Here is a 21353-nt window from a genome sequence, read left to right on the forward strand (position 1 = left end):
CAGCACAAATCATCATGCAACACCTTATATACTTCTCAGACTGTTACTCACCACCCTGTATATAGTCGTTTTGACAAATATTCCGAGAATAACAAAATTTTATTTGTCAAAAATGCATGTTTCAGTAGGTTTTTTCGTACAGACTTATTGCCCAAGAATTTTTCCAACGAAATTTGCGTCTACAGGCTCTTAGTATTTGAGTTTATTGTCATTATTCATCTCGCCTGCGATAACGATCTTAGATCCAGAGAAGCCAGCATCTGCCAATAAACTGTAAGTTTATCACTAACAATAAATTCAGCTTCTGAGCTATGTGGCATGGTTTTAATGAAATTGTTGAGGAGTCCCTCATGGTCATTTACACAGTCTTCAACTACAAGTTGTTTCAAGCTAACGGAATACGTTAACCAGTACTGATCAGAGATGTACGTAACCTTCCCCCCCCCCCCCCTCCTTTCCCCCTTCCGCCCTCAACACCCAACACACTCTCACCCACACACCAACTTACCTGTTCATATGCTGTTAAATACTATCCCACATATTCCGATTAAATTCCATTATGACTAGGTATTGTTGCTTAGGAGGACTTCCTCTACTTATCTTCTAACTTGGCCCTTCCTCCGTAACCGAGTCCACACTTGTCAAAATTACAATTAGCATCGCTCCGAACCGGTTTACTGCACTACACTGTGTCGTACTTGCTTGTTACGTAGTAAGAGCTTGCCGTGCTACAGAAATAATTTCACCATCTTTACTCGTACAGAAATACTATTTAAAATTCATAATAACCCACCATTTTCAAGTGGATACTGGGAGACTCTTTTGCTAAGTTGATGGTTTCTCGTCCTTTAGTGGCGCTACACTGCCCCAAGGTGAACCAAATATTTTGAAGTTTTAACTTGAAAATCTATAAAAACTCATTGGTAACTGATATGTTAAACCAAAAATAGATCATTATTTGACAGCTATTTAGTTCGACCAGTAACGCAAGTTGTAAATGTTCTTGAGAGATGCAATGGTCACAATGGGTGTCGAATGTAGCTCCCGCAGCGTATTCTGAGGCACATGTAGAGACGAAATAACTAAATTATTCTTATATTGATGTAACAGGCACCGTACCCCTTTCTTGGGAAATTTACGTAGTTGGCTAGTTAACATTACACGAATTAGACTCTGATAGTATGTTACGCGAATGAGTCACAAGACACATACTTTTGATAATCATGTAAGGAACAGTGTGACATATTTGTACATTTTATAACAAGGTCAATGAGAAAAGATGATGCTTTCAAAGCTGTGTATGTTCATACAGTAGTGCAAACAACTTCTGGAAGTTATTTCATTGTGCTTTTACATTTAACATAAATGAGTGAAATTCACAGGTACGCGTTCTTGCTTGTTGAAACCGCAAGGGAGGTCCTTCGATAACCAACTGAAGACATGATGAAGAAGCTGTGCTTAGAAATGTACGTTGGTGAAGTAGAACCGGTGAAGAAACACAGTACTCGGAATTTTTGGCTTTGCCAAGAGTAGCCGCAACGGTTACTATAGGGTTTTCACTCATTATTAACGTAAATATAAATGAATAGAACTTGTCCTAACATACTCTTACAGTCTAAATTTATAGAACAACACATTTTCAAAATATTCGAGATAGTTCGTCCCGTAACATCACATTCTCGCTTATAGTACATTGGAAAACATTCTAAGAATTTTAAGTATATTCGAGACGCATTCACAAACATTCCTTAAATTCATAGTTTTTATCAACGTCAGCTCTTTTCACTATGTTCTGGGACCAAAGTTATTTTTTTCATTCCTGTACAAAGGAAAGAGATAGCTGTGAAAGACGAGCACTGCTCACGGGCACATTCACCACAAAATTCAAACTCACCTGACCCTGTCAAAGTGTTTTACGCAGAATGGAAGGTGCAGGATTATCCACACCCACCCACCCACCCATACACACACACACACACACACACACACACACACACACACACACACACACACACACACACATGGAGGGAGAGAGAAAGAGAGAGAGAGAGAGAGAGAGAAAGAGAGAGAGTGAGTGAGAGTGAGAGAGATAACTGTTCGCTGGGTGGGCGTGATTGTAGACAAAATCGGTGCATAGAGGTAAAACAGCGTCCACGTGGTAGCATTTACACGAATCTTTTCCCCGCGTTGGACTGAACACATAACACACAGGAATCTATATACATCAATGATATGTAACACGCTCCTTTATGGAATTACCAAAATATCTGGTTGTAGCAGTCATGGGTACCTAGCCCGCATTTCACATTACTACGACTCTCGTTGGAGAGGGTGGCCGAATGAAAGTGCTTCTCGACAGCATTAACAAGATATACGAGCAACGCACTCAGCAGTTCAGGGAAATGTACGGTAGATACTTCATACCGAGAGCCAACACAAAATTATCCCGAGTTCGAGTCTCGGTCCGGCACACAGTTTTAATCTGCCAGGAAGTTTCGTATCCACCAAAGCTTACATCGTGACAATAAAGTTGACCCACCGAGAAACCTGTAACTGTTGGCGAAGTCATAATTTCGTTAGAAAGAAAATCACCCAAGAGAGGAGATAACCATATTATACGGCTCTGGCTGGCGGAGGACCACAAGTTTATCCTTATTTCCTCTTCTTAGAATTTTCATGTCTGAAATGAGCTCGTTACGTTAACGAGTTCATCGACTTGTTGAAGGAACAACCGGTTCCAGAGCACTTTGCAGAACAAGAGAGAAACAAAGCCACGACGGCCAAAGGTTGACTTGATCGTAATTTTTCGCGATTACGAGTGCAGATTCACACATAGTTACACTGTACTGTAAAGTCCTAACTTTTATGGGCCTTCCTGCAAGATCCACAGTGCCACGTAAAGGCGCTGATTCTTGTTGCAGTGTAAAGCCAGGGAATTTTATGCACTGACATTCCGAAGAAGCGAAAATAGACTGCAGCAGCAGCGCCATCTATTCAATAAACAGCTGCCGCCACCATAAAGAACATTACGAGTGGCACAAGAAACTACGTTTGGTGAGGCTGCATATGCAAATGCAAAAGCATCCCTGCACGGCAGACTAAGGGGTAAAGAGAATTCGAGATGCGACGCCACGAGACAGGAAACTCTTACGTGAGAATTGAAGGGACATGCGATTACGTATATACTGCTATGGTCAGCTCTAAAAATATCTGTATCATTGTGATACAATACAATTCACAATAACTGCATACGCTGTCCGCTTGTAGGAGTATAAAGCGATTACTAATTAAAAGCTCTGTATATTTGGTTCGATCCAAGCCGCTGTTTAAAATTTGAACGAAAATCATTACCAACGGCGGTCGAAGACTACCAGCATTGTCAATTCCCTTGTAAAAGAGGGTGAAGTAGCGAACAGAGTTTCAGGGCAACCTCTTACCCTTGGCGTGGGGGAGGAGGAGGAGGGGGAGGAGGAGAATAGTGTTTAACGTCTCGTCGACAACGGGGTCATTAGAGACGGAGCGCAAGCTCGGATTAGGGAAGGATGGGAAAGGAAACTGGCCGTGCCCTTCAAAGGAACCATCCCGACATTTTCGTGAAAAATCACGGAAAACCTAAATCAGGATGGCCGGAGACGGGTTTGAACCGTCATCCTCCCGAAGGCGAGTCCAGTGAGCCCTTGGCGTAGAAAACTACTCTTAAAAGGCGGAAGAATCAGCGACGATCAACAGATGCAGAAGGCAATGGGAACCACTGCATTAAAGATGCATAATAAGAATTCACAGAACATGTGGAATGTGGCCAAAAAAGTGTCATGATGATCTCTCCAGTGGTGAAAGATTCCAGATTAGGTTCTCATTCGGATCTCCACGTGGGAACTACAGAAGAGGTGGCATTGATGAAAAGATTAAGTAACTAATGAAATGATAACTTTCTTCTAGTCGGAGCATGGAATATAAGAAGTTTGATTGTGGCAAGGAAGGTAGAAAATGTGAAAGGAGAAAAGCAAATGCGCAGTCTAGATGCAGTGCAGGGAAGGGGGGGGAGGGGGGGGGGGGCAGCGAACGTAAATGGAAAGAGGATCAAGATTTCCGTTCAGACGAATATAAGGTAATATCAACAGCAATACAAAATGATACAGCAGGAGTAGCATTCGTTTCGGACAAGAAGGTACGTGTTGTTGTTGTGGTCTTCAGTCCTGAGACTGGTTTGATGCAGCTCTCCATGCTACTCTATCCTGCGCAAGCTTTTTCATCGCCCAGTACCTACTGCAACCTACATCCTTCTGAATTTGCTTAGTGTATTCATCTCTTGGTCTCCCTCTACGATTTTTAACCTCCACGCTGCCCTCCAATACTAAATTGGTGATCCCTTGATGCCTCAGAACATGTCCTACCAACCGATCCATTCTTCTGGTCAAGTTGTGCCACAAACTTCTCTTCTCCCCAATCCTATTCAATACTTCCTCATTAGTTATGTGATCTACCCATCTAATCTTCAGCATTCTTCTGTAGCACCACATTTCGAAAGCTTCTATTCTCTTCTTGTCCAAACTATTTATCGTCCATGTTTCACTTCCATACATGGCTACACTCCATACGAATACTTTCAGAAATGACTTCCTGACACTTAAATCAATACTGGATGTTAACAAATTTCTCTTCTTCAGAAACGCTTTCCTTGCTTTTGCCAGCCTACATTTTATATCCTCTCTACTTCGACCATCATCAGTTATTTTGCTCCCCAAATAGCAAAACTCCTTTACTACTTTAAGTGCCTCATTTCCTAATCTAATTCCCTCAGCATCACCCGACTTAATTAGACTACATTCCATTATCCTTGTTTTGCTTTTGTTGATGTTCATCTTATATCCTCCTTTCAGGTCACTGTCCATTCCATTCAATTGCTCTTCCAAGTCCTTTGCTGTCTCTGACAGAATTACGATGTCATCGGCGAACCTCAAAGTTTTTATTCCTTCTCCATGAATTTTAATACCTACTCCGAATTTTTCTTTTGTTTCCTTTACTGCTTGCTCAATATACAGATTGAATAACATCGGGGAGAGGCTGCAACCCTGTCTCACTCCTTTCCCAACCACTGCTTCCCTTTCTTGCCCCTCGACTCTTATAACTGCCATCTGGTTTCTGTACAAATTGTAAATAGCCTTTCGCTCCCTGTATTTTACCCCTGCCACCTTTAGAATTTGAAAGAGAGTATTCCAGTCAACATTGTCAAAAGCTTTCTCTAAGTCTACAAATGCTAGAAACGTAGGTTTGCCTTTCCTTATTCTTTCTTCTAAGATTACGCCGTAAGGTCAGTATTGCCTCATGTGTTCCAGTGTTTCTACGGAATCCAAACTGATCTTCCCCGAGGTTGGCTTCTACTAGTTTTTCCATTCGTCTGTAAAGAATTCGTGTTAGTATTTTGCAGCTGTGACTTATTAAACTGATAGTTCGGTAATTTTCACATCTGTCAACACCTGCTTTCTTTGGGATTGGAATTATTATATTCTTCTTGAAATCTGAGGGTATTTCGCCTGTTTCATACATCTTGCTCACCAGATGGTAGAGTTTTGTCAGGACTGGCTCTCCCAAGGCCGGCAGTAGTTCCAATAAAATGTTGTCTACTCCGGGGGCCTTGTTTCGACTCAGGTCTTTCAGTGGTGTGTCAAACTCTTCACGCAGTATCACATCTCCCATTTCATCTTCAGCTACATCCTCTTCCATTTCCATAATATTGTCCTCAAGTACATCGCCCTTGTATAGACCCTCTATATACTCCTTCCACCTTTCTGCTTTCCATTCTTTGCTTAGAACTGGGTTTCCATCTGAGCTCTTGATATTCATACAAGTCGTTCTCTTATCTCCAAAGGTCTCTTTAATTTTCCTGTAGGCAGTATCTATCTTACCCCTAGTGAGATAGGCCTCTACATCCTTACATTTGTCCTCTAGCCATCCCTGCTTAGCCATTTTGCACTTCCTGTCGATCTCATTTTTGAGACGCTGCATGCCCTCGGGAAAAATTACGGCTGTAGTTTCCCCTTGCTTTCAGCCGTAGAAGGTACGTAAGAGAGAGTTAATGTGAAGATTTCAGTTGCAGAGATGTCCTCATCACAACGTACAGCAAACCAACTCCAACAAGAAGGCATACGTGTTAAAGTTACAAGTGGAAGATAAAGATATATAATATGGGATCATATTTTACTGGTACTTCAGTGTGTTATTCATGGGTGGGGGGGGGGGGGGAAGGGGTAGTTAGAACGCGATTGTAGGAAAAGAAGTATAAGAAAGAATTACGGGTGAGTAGGGGGCTTAAAAGCACGAATGTTCCCCACCTCCGTAGCCTGTGCGAAAGCGCTCGTCTTGGAGGTAAGTCGGTTCGAGTCCTGGTGGTTGAAAACTTTCACTGCCAGCATTTGGTCGGCAAGGGGAAAATTCCGAAGTTTTCCACAGTGTCTCATGAAGTGCGGGCATGTGACGCTGTTGATGTTGATCCTCCTGTCGCATGGTGCTGTTCGAGAGCAGTAGGCTATATCCTGGCATCTGGTTTCACCTTCTCTTTTCCCTTAACCCGTAACAACACAAAACTCAACATTACGCTGTACAGGCACACATCGCAGTCATCCACACGACAATGGTAAACACTTGATACTTCCTAACAGGTCGGAGGAAGACAACGGCAAACCACATCTCTTCTGGAACTTTACTTAGAACTGCGATGCAAGATGTCTACGTCTGATGTCCTGTGCTCATTTCCTGAGTATGGGATTAATTTGAGAAGGAAAGAGAGACAATAAAGATTGAGTTATGCAATAAGTTTCAGGTAGTAGTAACGAATACACAGTTCAAAAATCACACTAGTGGAATGTGTACCTGGATGAGGCCCCAAGACATGGGAAAATAACAGCTAGAGTAAATCATAGTCACGCAGAGATTCCAAAGTCAGATACAGGATTGTAAGGCCTCACCAGGATCACACATTCAAATAAGACAGAAGACACAGATAAAATTCCCTTAGAATTTCTCAAATCAGTTGGGGAAGTGCGAGCCAAACGACCATTCGAGTTGGTCTATAGCACGTATGAGAGTGAAGATTTTTGGAAAAACATAATTCACACAACCCCTAAGGCAGCCAAAACTGTCTCATAATTAGCTGAAGCACGCAAGTTTCTGACAAGAATATAAAGTAGAATAATGGGAAAAATACTTGAGGATGTGTTAGGCGACGATTAGTTTGACTTTTGGAAAGCTAGATGCCGCAGAGAGGCAGTTTCGAAGTTACGCTTGATAACGACTCCCGGTTTTCCCATGCCCGTGAACCCGAATGGGAGGGGGTTAACATAAGTCGTTTTCCGGTGAGATTAGTCAACATTTTTCCGCACTGAAACTTCTGTCACACAAATAAGGGGATTATACTTGCTCTCCCTAACCATTTCAGAAAACACGCATTTTAAATGATAATATGCGCAAACTAATTTTAGAAACTAGCTGAATAAACATGCATGTACAATCGTGTGGAAGAACTGAACAGTAGTGTGGTATGTCTGGTCCTAATACATCCTTTTGTGCTAGCCTTACCAGGGGGCTATTGCATTGTTTATCCTGGGTGGACTTGGGTTTAAAAAAATTTAAACTAAATATTAGGATAAATTTTATAAATAAACGACAAGTACGCCAAAGAAGAAGAGATAGAACTACAATGGACATGTTATTCCATGGACTCTTGCGCTCGATGCATGAACTATCTTTCCTTTGTCATTCGCTTATCTTATCTGCTATGTCTTACTATGTCAGTCGTCAAACTTCAATTGTAGAGTCATTTTCTCCTTAAATTGTTAACTGATAAACAAAATACACATTGACACAGTCTTGATGCATTTGCTAGATTTTTTTTCCGTGCGTAGCACACACTGATGCTTCTATAACTGACATTGTTTCACATATGCTGTCTATTGAAACATTATTTATCCTGTTAAGATTGACATTACAATTTTAGTTTGACAAGTCATGACATTAACATTTTGTCCACATTAGGATTTTATGTTATTTATAAGATTTTGTCATCAACTGTCCTCAACCTTTCGTGCCGAAAGTAGACCTTGGACCATCTGGACTACCGATCCTCAGGCAGTTACATGTGTGTTATGAGCCATGCATCACAGATACACACCCTAAGATCAGGTCTCAACGTCATGGATACAGTCCATGTTTTCGCACGCTTCATTTCCTGATAGGCCTCAACCTTAAACTTGGTGCCATGAAGTTACTTTCTCTACATGACATGCTCTCTTTAGTTCTCAATAGCGCCCCTTGGACGCATGCAATTACGTGGCTGAGCTATCATATGGTGTCTTAAGTAATCATAATATGCTTGTTTATATTCACACACCGAGAAATCAATTATTAGTCACTATTCCACATTATTATTTCTCATGTAATCTGGCAAGTTCTTGATCACATAATATTAAATCACATTTTATTTACTAAAATTGGTTACTCACAAAAAATGCACAAAAAATTCTTATATTAGTGTATACACACAAAACTGACAACTGTCTTTTAATTATACCTTCAATGCAATTTATTTCTTGCTTCTTCCTCTTGTTTCGAAATCAAGTTCATCTATCAGACTGAAGGTCTTATTACCACCATATCTTATCCTAAAACTACACAAATATCAATGATATTGCCACATGAACAAAAAGTTTCTTACTTACTAAACTATTTACCATGTGCATTACAAGTCAAGAACAAATGTTCTCTTCCTCAAGTGTCTATCTTTGTCTGTATGTACAATTTTAAGTCGTGGTGTGGGTATGACCTGAGTATCTTTCCTGAGTCGGGATACCCCAGAATATAGCATCCTTTATTTGGAATTCTTAATATTTTGTACGATCTAGTGTAGATTATTTGCTATTTTCGGTTTACTTTCTTTATCGCTGATGCTTTTGGGTGCGCCTTTCACAATACGAGGTCTCCTTCGCGATATTGTTGCTCCTTTTTTAATTGTCATTCATATCGTCGTTTTCTGAGAGCCGCCTGCTGATTGAAGGCTTGTGGGATTAAAGGGACCAGACTCCAACGGTCATCGGTCCAAGATTCGAGGCCCCCAGTGCCTCTTTTATATTTTCCTCGTGACTTTCAGTTCTCGTTAGCTGAGGTATGGGTTCAAGCCATTCATTTCTCTCTGCATGGTCAAACCATTAACTCCGCTGGTGTAAAACCTGGTGCACCACGATGCAAGCTCTTATATATTTGCTAAAAGATGTTGTGGTACTCACTCCTCTTCGTATGCTTAGTTGCAGCGTATGTCCTCATGAATGTATTGTACTCCCGAAAAATTATTTCCACAGGGCTTGCTTGTGGGTTAAAGATGGATTTCAATATGTGCTTGATCCCCTGATCCCTTAAGAATTCTGTCCACTTCGTACTCTTAAAATACTGTCTTAAGCAGAGATCAAACGTAAAGTCGCTTTATGTTTGACCTCTGCTTAAGACAGTATTACTACTCAGGGCAAATATGGGTTGAAAGCACCGATGATTGCTGTTAATCGGTTGAAATCGATTTGCAAAAGTGAATAAATAAAACATGATTTTGCGACTAGTTGCTACACATTTGGTAATTTTATGGTTTACGGTCGCTGCACGACTTGGGAACCACATGGATCCCTCCATTCATCAAAATGTTTCTTACTGTGAGGGTCTGCAACCAATTATTACATCTCCAGAACGAACAGCAATTGCCTTCTGGTGAACTTTGGCACAGGAGTGGCTGAGGTCTGCTGGATGTCAATACCTGTGTGACGTGACTGGAGACGTGGTAACGCCATGAAGTTAAGACTGGACTGTTCAGCAAACGAGTTTCTGACTATAGGGAAATGTTGCTGAAATATTTTTCTGTTCGTTGTTTCCACTTCTGACAGACAGTCTTAAGGATGAGTAACTATTTACAAATCATTTTAATTTATGAACGCGGGTAAAGTTAGTTTGGGTAAGTTGAACATGCTGCATTTATGATACATATTTCCAAATTTATGGTCTGCACTTCCTGTTGGCCACAAATAGTATATCAACACATAATCACGGTAAAAGTGAAAACTTTGGGAGTTTTTGATTACATGCAAAATATGAAGCAGTTTTTATCAAGGAATGACTGATTTTTAGGGAGCTGTGGTGAAGACGTTGCAAGACTTTCGTATACATCAAAATCATTCAAGCTTTCCTCAGACCGCCGGCCGGGGTGGCCGAGCGGTTCTAGGCGCTACAGTCTGGAATCGTGAGACCGCTACGGCCGAAGGTTCGAATCCTGCCTCGGGCATGGATGTGTGTGATGTCCTTAGGTTAGTTAGGTTTAACTAGTTCTATGTTCTAGGGGACTAATGCCCTCAGCAGTTGAGTCCCATAGTGCTCAGAGCCATTTTTTCCTCAGACCACTGTTTCTGATTTGAGAATATTACTTGGAGTGACAGCAAAAGTCATTATGTGCTTGGCTTGTAAGATTAAATAGAGTATAAGAAATAAAAAAATCTTTAATTTTAAACATCTTTCTTAATATCCATCTTGAGAAACAGAAATTTTATTCGACTGTACAGGTCGTTCTCTGAAACATCAGTATCATTATTAATGTATTACGATGGTGTATTTATATGTGAATCCCAGACAAACACCGACTTAGAGGTGGTGTATGTCACTGCTACGAATGAAGAATCAGTAGTTAAGCAAAAGAAACGCGAGCCACCGTAATAGATATTGTCGCCTTAAAAAACAGAATGCCTGTTAATTACCTCCTCAGCCGTTAAGGATAACGAGAAATGCACGTGGAGGAAATGGAACTGTCGGAAGCAGGACGTGCTGAATGATTCACGCGCTGCAGCACGAGACCTCGGAACGGTCGCTGTGCTACAGCAATAGATAAGAGGCAATCCGCTTTTGGTGTTATTTATGAATAAATTTGTTTGGCAGTAAAACGTGCCGCAATTTGCATAACGCTTCGTTGATTTATGCCAAACATTAAATTCGGCATAGCTCGCCGGTTTGATCGGTTTTGTGCTTTTAATATCGAAATGTTTAAAAAAAAAAAAAACATTTCTGTATCTGAAAAATGTAAACAACTTGCCGGCGGCTATTTATTTCACATTGTTCATTCCAAAAGGCTACTTGTGATTAATATTTATTGTATAGAAGTGTTACTACAGTACTGAATAACCCCATCAAGTGTGGAAGACGGTCCGCGCGATATAAGACGTCTCGTCATGGTCCGCGCGGCTTCCCCTTGTCGGAGGTTCGAGTCCTCCCTCGGGCATGGGTGTTTGTGTGTCGTCCTGAGCGCAAATTAGTTTAAGTTAGATTAAGTTAGATTAAGTAGTGGGTAAGCTTAGGGACCGATGACCTCAGCACTCTGGTCCCATAAGACCTTACCACAAATTTCCATTTTCCAATTTGTGAAAGACGACGGTGGTACCTTTCCGATCAGGACTAACACTTTCTATGAAGACAACCTCTTTTATTACAGTTCATCTTAAACTTGTTGACACGTCTTGCACGCCGGCTCCAAGTACTGGGTCGCAGAGTTCCAAGCTATTTCAAGATGTGAAACCTGTCCAGCACATTAAGGAATATAGTCTCGATATCACCGTGTTACGAGGTTGTGGACGTTTGCCTACGTCATCACAGTCTGTTTCCAGTTTTTCATCGAACAAAACGTTTCAAGCCGGCACATTTCGTGTTACCCACCTCTGCCTAGCATCACTTCGTACCGTCTTTTGTGTACGTCCCGAGGAATTTGTTCACGGACGATTAACAATAAAACATCAAGAACAGTAACACTGTTGCAACGTGTGAAACGTGAAATGCAATCAAGATACCTAAAAAGTGTTGACAAAGATACTGCACCGTATTTTTGTAAAACTGTTACACTCGGTTGGCACGAGTTTGCTAATGGATAGCGAGTATGGCTCGATTTGTTTTCAGAGTCGATTGCGAGAGGGGTTGAGAAAGCAGGCGGCACTGGCAGTTGGATGCGGGACCACCGAGTGACGGCAGCAGTGGATGTGTTTGCCGAGGACTGAGCTGCAACGATGGCCAGGGACCAATTTTTCAAGTGAGAAGCCTGCAGTTCCGCTGTGTTTGAAGTACCTGAGGAAATTTGTATCCTCCTGCGATGAAGTGAGGGAAATGTAGCATGGATTTAATGGTATGTGCACCTTCAAAGAAAATTTATGATGTGGAAGTGCACTTGGATTCTTAACTTGTATTCTGAACTACTACTACTAGACCAATATGAAGCTGTAGCAAAAGTGTGGTCACTAGAAGTATAATTCTGAGGTTGTTAGTTCGCTGTTATTGTTATGCTTGAACAGGGTTTGCCGGCTTATCAGATCCTTTACTGGATGGGACTCAAGGCTGCCTCGTATCGGCATTCGTAAAATTCCTTTGGGAATAGCAGACGTATTCTCTGAAGGATCCATGACTCAGAGCAAGATTTAGTGTGTACCTGCTTGTTGTCACCGGGTGTGTGGTAGTTACTCTCGTGTGGTGTATTTACGTGTGATGCACGCGGTGCTCTTAAGCTGCACTATGTAAGACAGGAGAGCAGATGTATAATGTGTGTATGTTGCAAATCAAAGCTATAACAGAAGATTGCCGCATTGAATATAAATTTCTCTAGAGCGGCTATAATGGCGATTTACTTAAGCATAATGTGTTTGCACAAATTTGGTTGATGGAAGTGTTGAAACACAATTGTATAGTCAGTCGGAACACTGGTTCTTCTCTTATAGTGTTTAGGAAGAAAGGGCCTAACGCGCTATCAGCTGGTGTGCGCTGTATGTCGCTGTTGCAGGTGAGCCCCCTTATATGACAAATACTGGCTCCCGGTCTTGAATGTTGGGACAGGAAAGGCGACAGTAATGCTGGTTCGGTCTTACAAGTGAAATAGAAGGGCCGTTGCAATTTTATGAGTACTGGGCTTCTAGGAAAGGCTAGAGGCGCATTCAGCTGGAGACACTGCTCTGGAATTTTAGAAGCACCACCGTCCCGGCGATCATAAGTTACATTAACTAATTGATGTACTAAAATTTATTGTACTATGTTTGATTTAGTGTGGTTCCTTAAACGGTTAATGAATTTATGCCGTTATTACCATCAAATTAAGTTTAATGGAAGTGTGACATGTGGTAGTTTAATTTTGGAAGTGGTAATAAATATCGCAAGGGACCTCCTGATGATGATGATTGGTTTTTAGGGCGCTCAACAGCGCAATCATCAGCGCCCGTACGAAGTCCCAATTATTACACAGTCCATTTTCTTCTCACAATCCAGTCTAGTCGCTCTCACAAATGATGATGATGAAATGATGAGGAAAACACAAACACCCAGTCCCCGGGCAGAAAAAAGCCTTAAACCGGACGGCGAGTCCTCCTGAAGTATTCTCTCTCTCTCTCTCTCTCTCTCTCTCTCTCTCTCTCTCTCTCTCTATATATATATATATATATATATATATATATACTGATCAAAGGACTCACTAACATTAAATATAATTAAATGGGCGATGACGTAGCGAAAACCGAAAGCGGCACTTTTTAAAATATCTTATTACTGTCATCAGTCGTGAAGAATGCACTATATACAGGGTGGTCCGCTGATCGTGACAAGGCCAAATATCTCACGAAATAAGCGTCAAACGAAAAAACTACAAAGAACGAAACTTGTCTAACTAGAAGGGGGAAATCAGATGCCGCTATGGTTGGCCCGCTAGAGGGCGCAGCCATAAGTCAAACGGGCATCAACTGCGTTTTTTTTTGTTTTTTTAAAAATAGGAACCCAGATATTTTAATAAACAATCGTGTAGTACGTAAAGAAATATTAATGTTTTAGTTGGACTACTTTTTTCGCTTTGTGATAGATGGCGCTGTAATAGTCACAAACATATGGGTCACAATTTTACACGAACAGTTGGTAACAGGTAGGTTTCTTAAATTAAAATACAGAACGTAGGTACGTTTGAACATTTTATTTCCGATTTTCCAATGTGATACATGTATCTTTGTGAACTTATCATTTCTGAGAACTCACGCTGTTACAGCGTGACTACCTGTAAATACCACATTAATGAAATAAATGCTCAAAATGATGTTCGTAAACCCCATTGCATTTGGCAATACGTGTAACGACATTCCTCTCAACAGCGAGTAGTTCGCCTTCCTTAATGTTCTCACATGCATTGACAATGCGCTGACACACATTGTCAGGCGTTGTCGGTGGATCACGATAGCAAATATCCTTCAACTTTTCCCACAGAGAGAAATCCGGGGACGTCAGATCCGGTGAACGTGCGGGCCATGGTATAGTGCTTCGACGACCAATCCACCTGTCATGAAATATGCTGTTCAGTAGCGCTTCAACCGCACGCGAGCAATGTGCCGGACATCCATCATGTTGTCGCAGCCATCGTGGATTTTCCGTTGTACAGTAATGCATATTATGGCGGTTTACGCTACCGCTGTTGGTGAATGACGCTTCGTCGCTAAATAGAACGCGTGCAAAAAATCTGTCATCGTCCCGTAATTTCTCTTGTGCCCAGTGGCAGAACTGTACGAGACGTTCAAAGTCGTCGCCAAGCAATTCCTGGTGCATAGAAATATGGTACGGTTGCAATCGATATTGATGTAGCATTCTCAACACCGACGTTTTTGAGATTCCAGATCTTAGCGCAGTTTGTCTGCTACTGATGTGCTGATTAGCCGGGACAGCAACTAAAACACCTACTTTGGCATCATCATTTGTTGCAGATCGTGGTTGACGTTTCACATGTGGCTGAACACTTCCTGTTTCCTTAAATAACGTAACTATCCGGCTAACGGTCCGGACACTTGGATGATGTCGTCCAGGATACCGAGCAGCATACATCAACACGATATCGACCTTTTCTGCAATTGGTAAACGGTCCATTTTAACACGGGTAATGTATCAAGAAGCAAATACCGTCGGCACTGGCGGAATGTTAAGTGATACTACGTACTTATACGTTTGTGACTATCACAGCGCCAACTATCCCAAAGCGAAAAAAGTGGTCCAACTAAAACATTCATATTTCTTTACGTACTACACGAATATGTAATAAAAAATGGGGTTTCCTATTTAAAAAAACGCAGTTGATATCGGTTTGACCTGTGGCAGCGCCATCTAGCAGGCTAACCATAGTGCCATTTGGTTTCTCCCTTCCGGCTAGACGAGTTTCGTTGTTTGTAGTTTTTTCGTTTGATGCTTATTTCGGGAGCTATTTGGCCCGGCCGCTATCAATAGACCACCCTGTAGAAGAAGGAGGCACCAATGCGAGGACAAATATCAATCATCGATACGCAATAAAGGGAAATATTATGGTAAAATAAAGGCAAACACTCCTTCGAAGTCTTGGTTCCATACAATTAAGACGAATGAAACATAAATTCCATAATTCTCGAGAGATTTATTCGCTGATCCCATAAGATTTCACACAGATAAGAACTTTTTTTTTAATAACTAAACATCCACACATTGATCCAAGCACGAAAACTATATAATCTCACAAAAGAAATCGACTAACAAAAAATTATCATCCTTGCTCTTCACGAACCACGACTAACTGACAGTGAAACCTTGCATTACGGAAACCATTGCATCTTCAAGAGCAAAATGCAACAAAAGGTAGCGAAAGACGTACCAATCTTCGGCATTGCTTTTCTCGAACTATCATTAACCCTGTCAAAGAAATCACACCCATCAACAATCGACTTATGACTACGCTCATTCAGAGCCCCAGTAAAAAATATTCACTCATCAATGCACATGCTCCCACCAACATCGAAAATAAGAAAAACACCAAAAATGTCGAAAAATTCTGGAACACACTCGAAAATACTATGAGCAAAATTCACCAAGATGTCGTGAAAATACTAATGGGAGACTTCAACACTCTATTTGGAACAGAAAACCCTGTAGAAAAACCATTGGTACAAATTCAACATACCGAAACGCTTAGACCAACGGCACACGTCTGACTGACTTTTGCCAACAATTCAACCACAAAAGGATGTCTTCCCACTTTAGGAAAAAACCAATTCCCAGGTAACATGCTTGGCTACCAGGTACAAGCTGCTTTCGTTCGCCTTTCGAGACTCGCTGAAAGCCAGATTTTTTATTCTTTTGTAGCTGAGCTACAAGCGGGCAGATACAAACTCAATAAGGGAATCGTAAGATAACGCTCGAGCAAGATTCGTCTTGCTACTTACAGTAACCCTTAGTGTCAGAGCGAAAACCTTACGGTACTGCCAATTTCATAATGCCACTTTTGTTTTCTGCCGACATTTTGTTGTTGTTGTGAATACATAATTTTATCTATGAAGTGCCACATTTCCATAATACTTGCGAATGATACAGGAAATGAAGTAAATACAGATCTTTTCGAAGTCAAAAGTCGGTAATATCCTACTAATTCGTGTTAAAATAGGCTCAATCGTCTTACAGACACTTAAGATAGACTGCCGTCGTGATGTTTCTGTAGTAAGCTGAATTTAATTTGTATTAGTACAGTGAATATTTTATTTGCATTTTCCATTAGTTTACTAAACGCAACAGTAATCATCAAAGAGAAATTAATCAGCAGCTGAATTTTCATTCGCGATATCTAAAATAATCTGACAATGCTACAGTTGTTTACAAATTCTACGCCCGTAGAAACCTACTTGTTTTAACGATGTCATTAAACCATGGTAGTTTTAAGAGTATTTTCGTCTAGAAATGAATTGCCTTGACGGTTAATCGATCAAGAACGGGAAAGGTAACATTTTACGAATATATGACGAGAGGGACTAGTGCTTTAGAGAGGACTTCCCCATCAATTCAAGTGTCTGAGAGACGACTTTCCTATCAATCTCCTGGATAGTTTTCTTTCTCAAATCAACAGAGTGAGTTATCATGTAGTAGCACAGGTGATGTAGTTTTGTTGCTCGACGTTCTTACACTGCGACCGAAAGGTGTCTCAGTTGTTGACAACAAATTCCAGCTGTGTTGCACACACCCCCTGAGGCAGAATTCGTAGTCCAAAACACACTTTTGGAGCTATCAGATGTAAAATATTATGTTCACACTACTCTTTGCTCTAGTCTACGTCTTTTGGTGGGGCTCAGCCTTTCATTTCTTCTTAGGAAGTTAACGATGAAGGCATCATAACACGTCACCAGTAACAGTACTGCATAGGAATGCTCAATGAACGACCTGATGACGTTCAATAATAGTCACTCCGTTGATTTTTGTTGTTTCGAATTAGAGCATGCAGTACTCCTACACCAGACTTCTGAACTTTGCCTGTTGAATGCAAATGTCGCATGATGGAAAAATGGTAATCTGTCACATATATCAATAGTCGAGACTTCCTTAATGTGGAAAATCAATCATGCCAAAACGATCTTTGTTGAAACAAGAACATCTTTTTCTGGCGTATTTTTCCCAAAAGCACTCGCTCCAAACACAGTTCAAATCTTTCTAGTTGCCTCCTCTACATTCACCCCTCTGTTATAATAAAAGTAAACGTTGTGTGGCAGATGTTACACCTTTTTCCACTTGCGACTGAATTTTACAATGCTTAACTGTAGTTCATGATTTTCAAGTATGCAAAATCCAATGCTTAACTGCAAGATGATAACTAGAACTTCAGATTCGAAAATGGCATTGCTACATACACTGATAGCGTGGCGCCGCCTTCACATGGGCGGCGCCGTATTTCAGGCGGCGGGTGGCGTCTGGCCGGTGGCCGGTAGCCGCTGCAGCGCGAGGAAACGCCCGAGCGTAAGCTGTTATGATCGCGACGCAGCCACGAGCTGTCCTGTGGAATTGTTTCTGGAATACTTATTATTGCGGGTGGGTAGAATGTTAAGCGAATTGTCTTCGATGTTCAATCAGACTCATAACTTTAGACCGAAATGTTAAAAAAAAAAAAGAAATTAGTTGGACGCTAACATGCGTCTCTAAGTTTAGAATGCACGACGATTACCGCAAGACCACGGACCCACTTCCTCCATATTATCTAGGGAGTAGACAACACTTCCTCCTAACACTTCCGCATCTTACAATGTTGCCAGATTGTGCAGATGGCCGGACTTAGAGTTGTCAGGGGCGGTCAGTTTTATTGGCCACCTTAAGTGAACGACTCGGACTTAGTCTCTGTGGCGGCCGGCCGGCGGTCAGTTTTTATTTCTAAGACTGTACATTCGTCGACTTCAAGACTCAGTCGACCGTAAATCCTTTGTCAGCGCCTTAATAGAACTCGAACTTGACCAGAAAACAAGTAAGCTCATTGAACAGCCACTCTTCAACACAACCTCTAAAGTAAAATTCATGGGGGAAATCTCGGAAGATTTTGAGATCAGAAGACAAGGCGAGGGACTGTCTCCAATTCTGTTCAATGTCACTATGAACAAGGTCATAATGGAATGTGAGAGTGAGCTTAGAAATCGTGGCCTATGGAAACCAGTGAAGATTGGAAGGGAAACTGAAGTCACCTGCCTAACCTTTGCTGATGAGCTTGATATCTTGACAGACAATGAACAAAATGCAATACATGACATATAAATACTCAAGGAATGCGCCGAGAAAGTTGGCTTGCAAATTTCCTTTGAGAAAACGGAATTTATGTGTGCACTCTTAAACATACAGGATCTCACCAAAAATATGGATGAATAAACAGAGTTCTACATTTTAAATACCTGGGAGAAATTTTCGAACTCGCTGAACTACAGAAAAACTCGAGCACAGAAACTAAAGGGAGCCTACGGTAGAACGCACCAACTTAACAACAAAAAGTGCGTGTCCATGCGTGCAAAAATGGGGCCTTACGGCACTGTCATTTAACCCGAGGTGCTATGCGCAGCAGAAACCGTGTCGCTTCATAACAGGATGCTGCTACACGTTCTACAAAAAGAAGAATGAAAGATCATTAGGAAAACCCTTGGACCACGAAAAAGTACAAACCAACAAAACTACAGAGGAAATTTCAAATATTGCTGCTGACATTAGAAAAAGACGCCTTAAATTCTATGAACACATACAGTATAAACTAACACGCCAGATACTCACAGCGACTGAAAACCTAAAATGTATGACATGGGTCGAACAAGTACGAAGAGACCTTACTGATGTTCAACTCACCATTTAGGACACTGCAGACCGTAAAATATACAGAAGCAAAACAGGCAAGTGGGAATTCCAGCCAGAGACAAGTGCCAAAAGAACGATTCAAAGTGGACAGATGAAAGAAAGAAAGCCATGAGTGAGAAAATGAAGGTCTCATGGAAAAACCGCAGGAAGAACTGTAGAATCTTGACGCGATCCACAAAGGGTCTACTACATGTCTAATAATAAATATATGTATAATTTGAATTTCCGAAGATACTCTATCGGGAAATCGTTTAACGCTATTTGTATCGAAGCACTGAATTCTACTTGGAACTTCCAATGCTATGTTTGCAGGTCCCAACGCTTTATGCTCGGGCACAGTCCCGTATCATTGTACAGGAAAGTATGATGAAAGCCATGCGCTACAAGAGAGAGGGTGCAGTTTGAAACTGCACCAGGGATAAATTCGATCGCCAGAGACGAACTTGTTGAAGGAATGAAGATAAAATCTTAACATCCCCTCGACAGGCAGGTCACTGCTGACGGAACACACTTCGAATTACGAAAGGATGGGAAAAGAAATCGGCCGTGCCCTTTTCAAAGGAATCGTTGCGACGTTTGCCTGAAAGCATGTAAGAAAATGACTTACAACCTAATTCTGCATGTCTGGGCGAGGATTTGAATTGTCGTCCACAGTAATGAGGGTCCAGTGTGATAACTACTGCGCCACCTCGCTCGGTACGAACTTGTTCAGGGGGCTGACTGCCGCATTAAATCAGATGAACTGCTCCTGACTTGTCGCATTAAAGCAGGTGGGCAGCCGCTGCCCCCACCTTAAAGCAGGTGGGTGGCTGCCAGCATGCGGTGTTGCGGGCTCAGGGGGAAACCAACCAACCGCGGTCTCTGGAGACAGGTGGGACGTGCTGCGGTGTCCGGCAGGCTGCCAGAATTCGCCACGTGTGTTTGAGGCAAATGTAGGTCGATGCTGTGAATGTGAACCACACGGCGGATCACACCCAACACTACGTTAGAGTGCCTATCTGCATCTAGATCCGTACTCAGCAAGCTAACGTCCAGCGTATACCAGTGTCATTTTCCTCCCATACTATGCGCTTTGCGGATGTTATGCACCAACATGGAAAGTTTGTACAACGTTGCACAACTCGCCGAGCTTGGTGGTGGAGTTACTAATGCTCTGGACACATTTCTAGGGAGAATGAGGTTAAAATCTTTGCATGCTGGTTCTAAATTGGAAAAAAGTTACAGCAACACTGAAGCGAAAAAGAAAAGAAAGAAAACCTGGTATAGACATGCGTATTCAGATACAGAGATCTATAAACAGGCAGAATACGGCGCTATGGTCGGCAACGCCTATGTAGCACAAGTTCAAAAATGTTCAAATGTTTGTGAAATCTTATGGGACTTAACTGCTAAGGTCATCAGTCCCTATGCTTACATACTACTTAACCTGTATTATCCTAAGGACAAACACACACACACACCCATGCCCGAGGGAGGACTCGAACCTCCACCGGGACCAGCTGCACAGTCAATGACTGTAGCGCCCCATATCGCTCGGCTAATCCCGCGCGGCTAACACAAGAAGTCTCTGTCGCAGATCTTAGATTCAGTTACTGGTGCCACAATGGCAGATTATCAAGATTTAAGTCAGTTTGAACGTGGTGTTATAGTCGGCAAACGAGCGACGGGACACAGTATCTTCGAAAAAGCGATGAAGTGGGGATTTTCCCTTACGACCACTAGTGTACCTTGAATATCAGGAATCCCGCATCGATGCTGCCGGAAAGAGATCATATAAGAACCGCACCAACGACGACTGAAGAGAATCGTTCAGCGTGACAAAAGCGCCACCCCTCCGCAAATTGCAACAGATTTCAGTGCTGGGTCATCAACAAGTGTCGGCGTGCCAAACATTCAACGAAACATCATCGATATGGGCATTTGGAGCCAAAGGCCCACTCGTGTACCTTTGATGACTGCACGACACAAAGCTTAACGCCTCGTCTGGGCCCGTCAACACCGACAGTGGATTGTTGATGACTGGAAACATGTTGCTTGGTCGGACGAGCAGATGGACGTAGACGGGTATGGATACAACCTTATCAATCCATGGACTGTTCAAGCTGGTGATGGCTCTGTAATGGTGTGGGGCGTGTGAAGTTGGAATGATATGGGACCCCTGATAC

The sequence above is a fragment of the Schistocerca serialis genome, chromosome 5 (assembly GCF_023864345.2).
Source record: "Schistocerca serialis cubense isolate TAMUIC-IGC-003099 chromosome 5, iqSchSeri2.2, whole genome shotgun sequence".
In the NCBI taxonomy this organism is placed as follows: Eukaryota; Metazoa; Arthropoda; class Insecta; order Orthoptera; family Acrididae; genus Schistocerca; species Schistocerca serialis.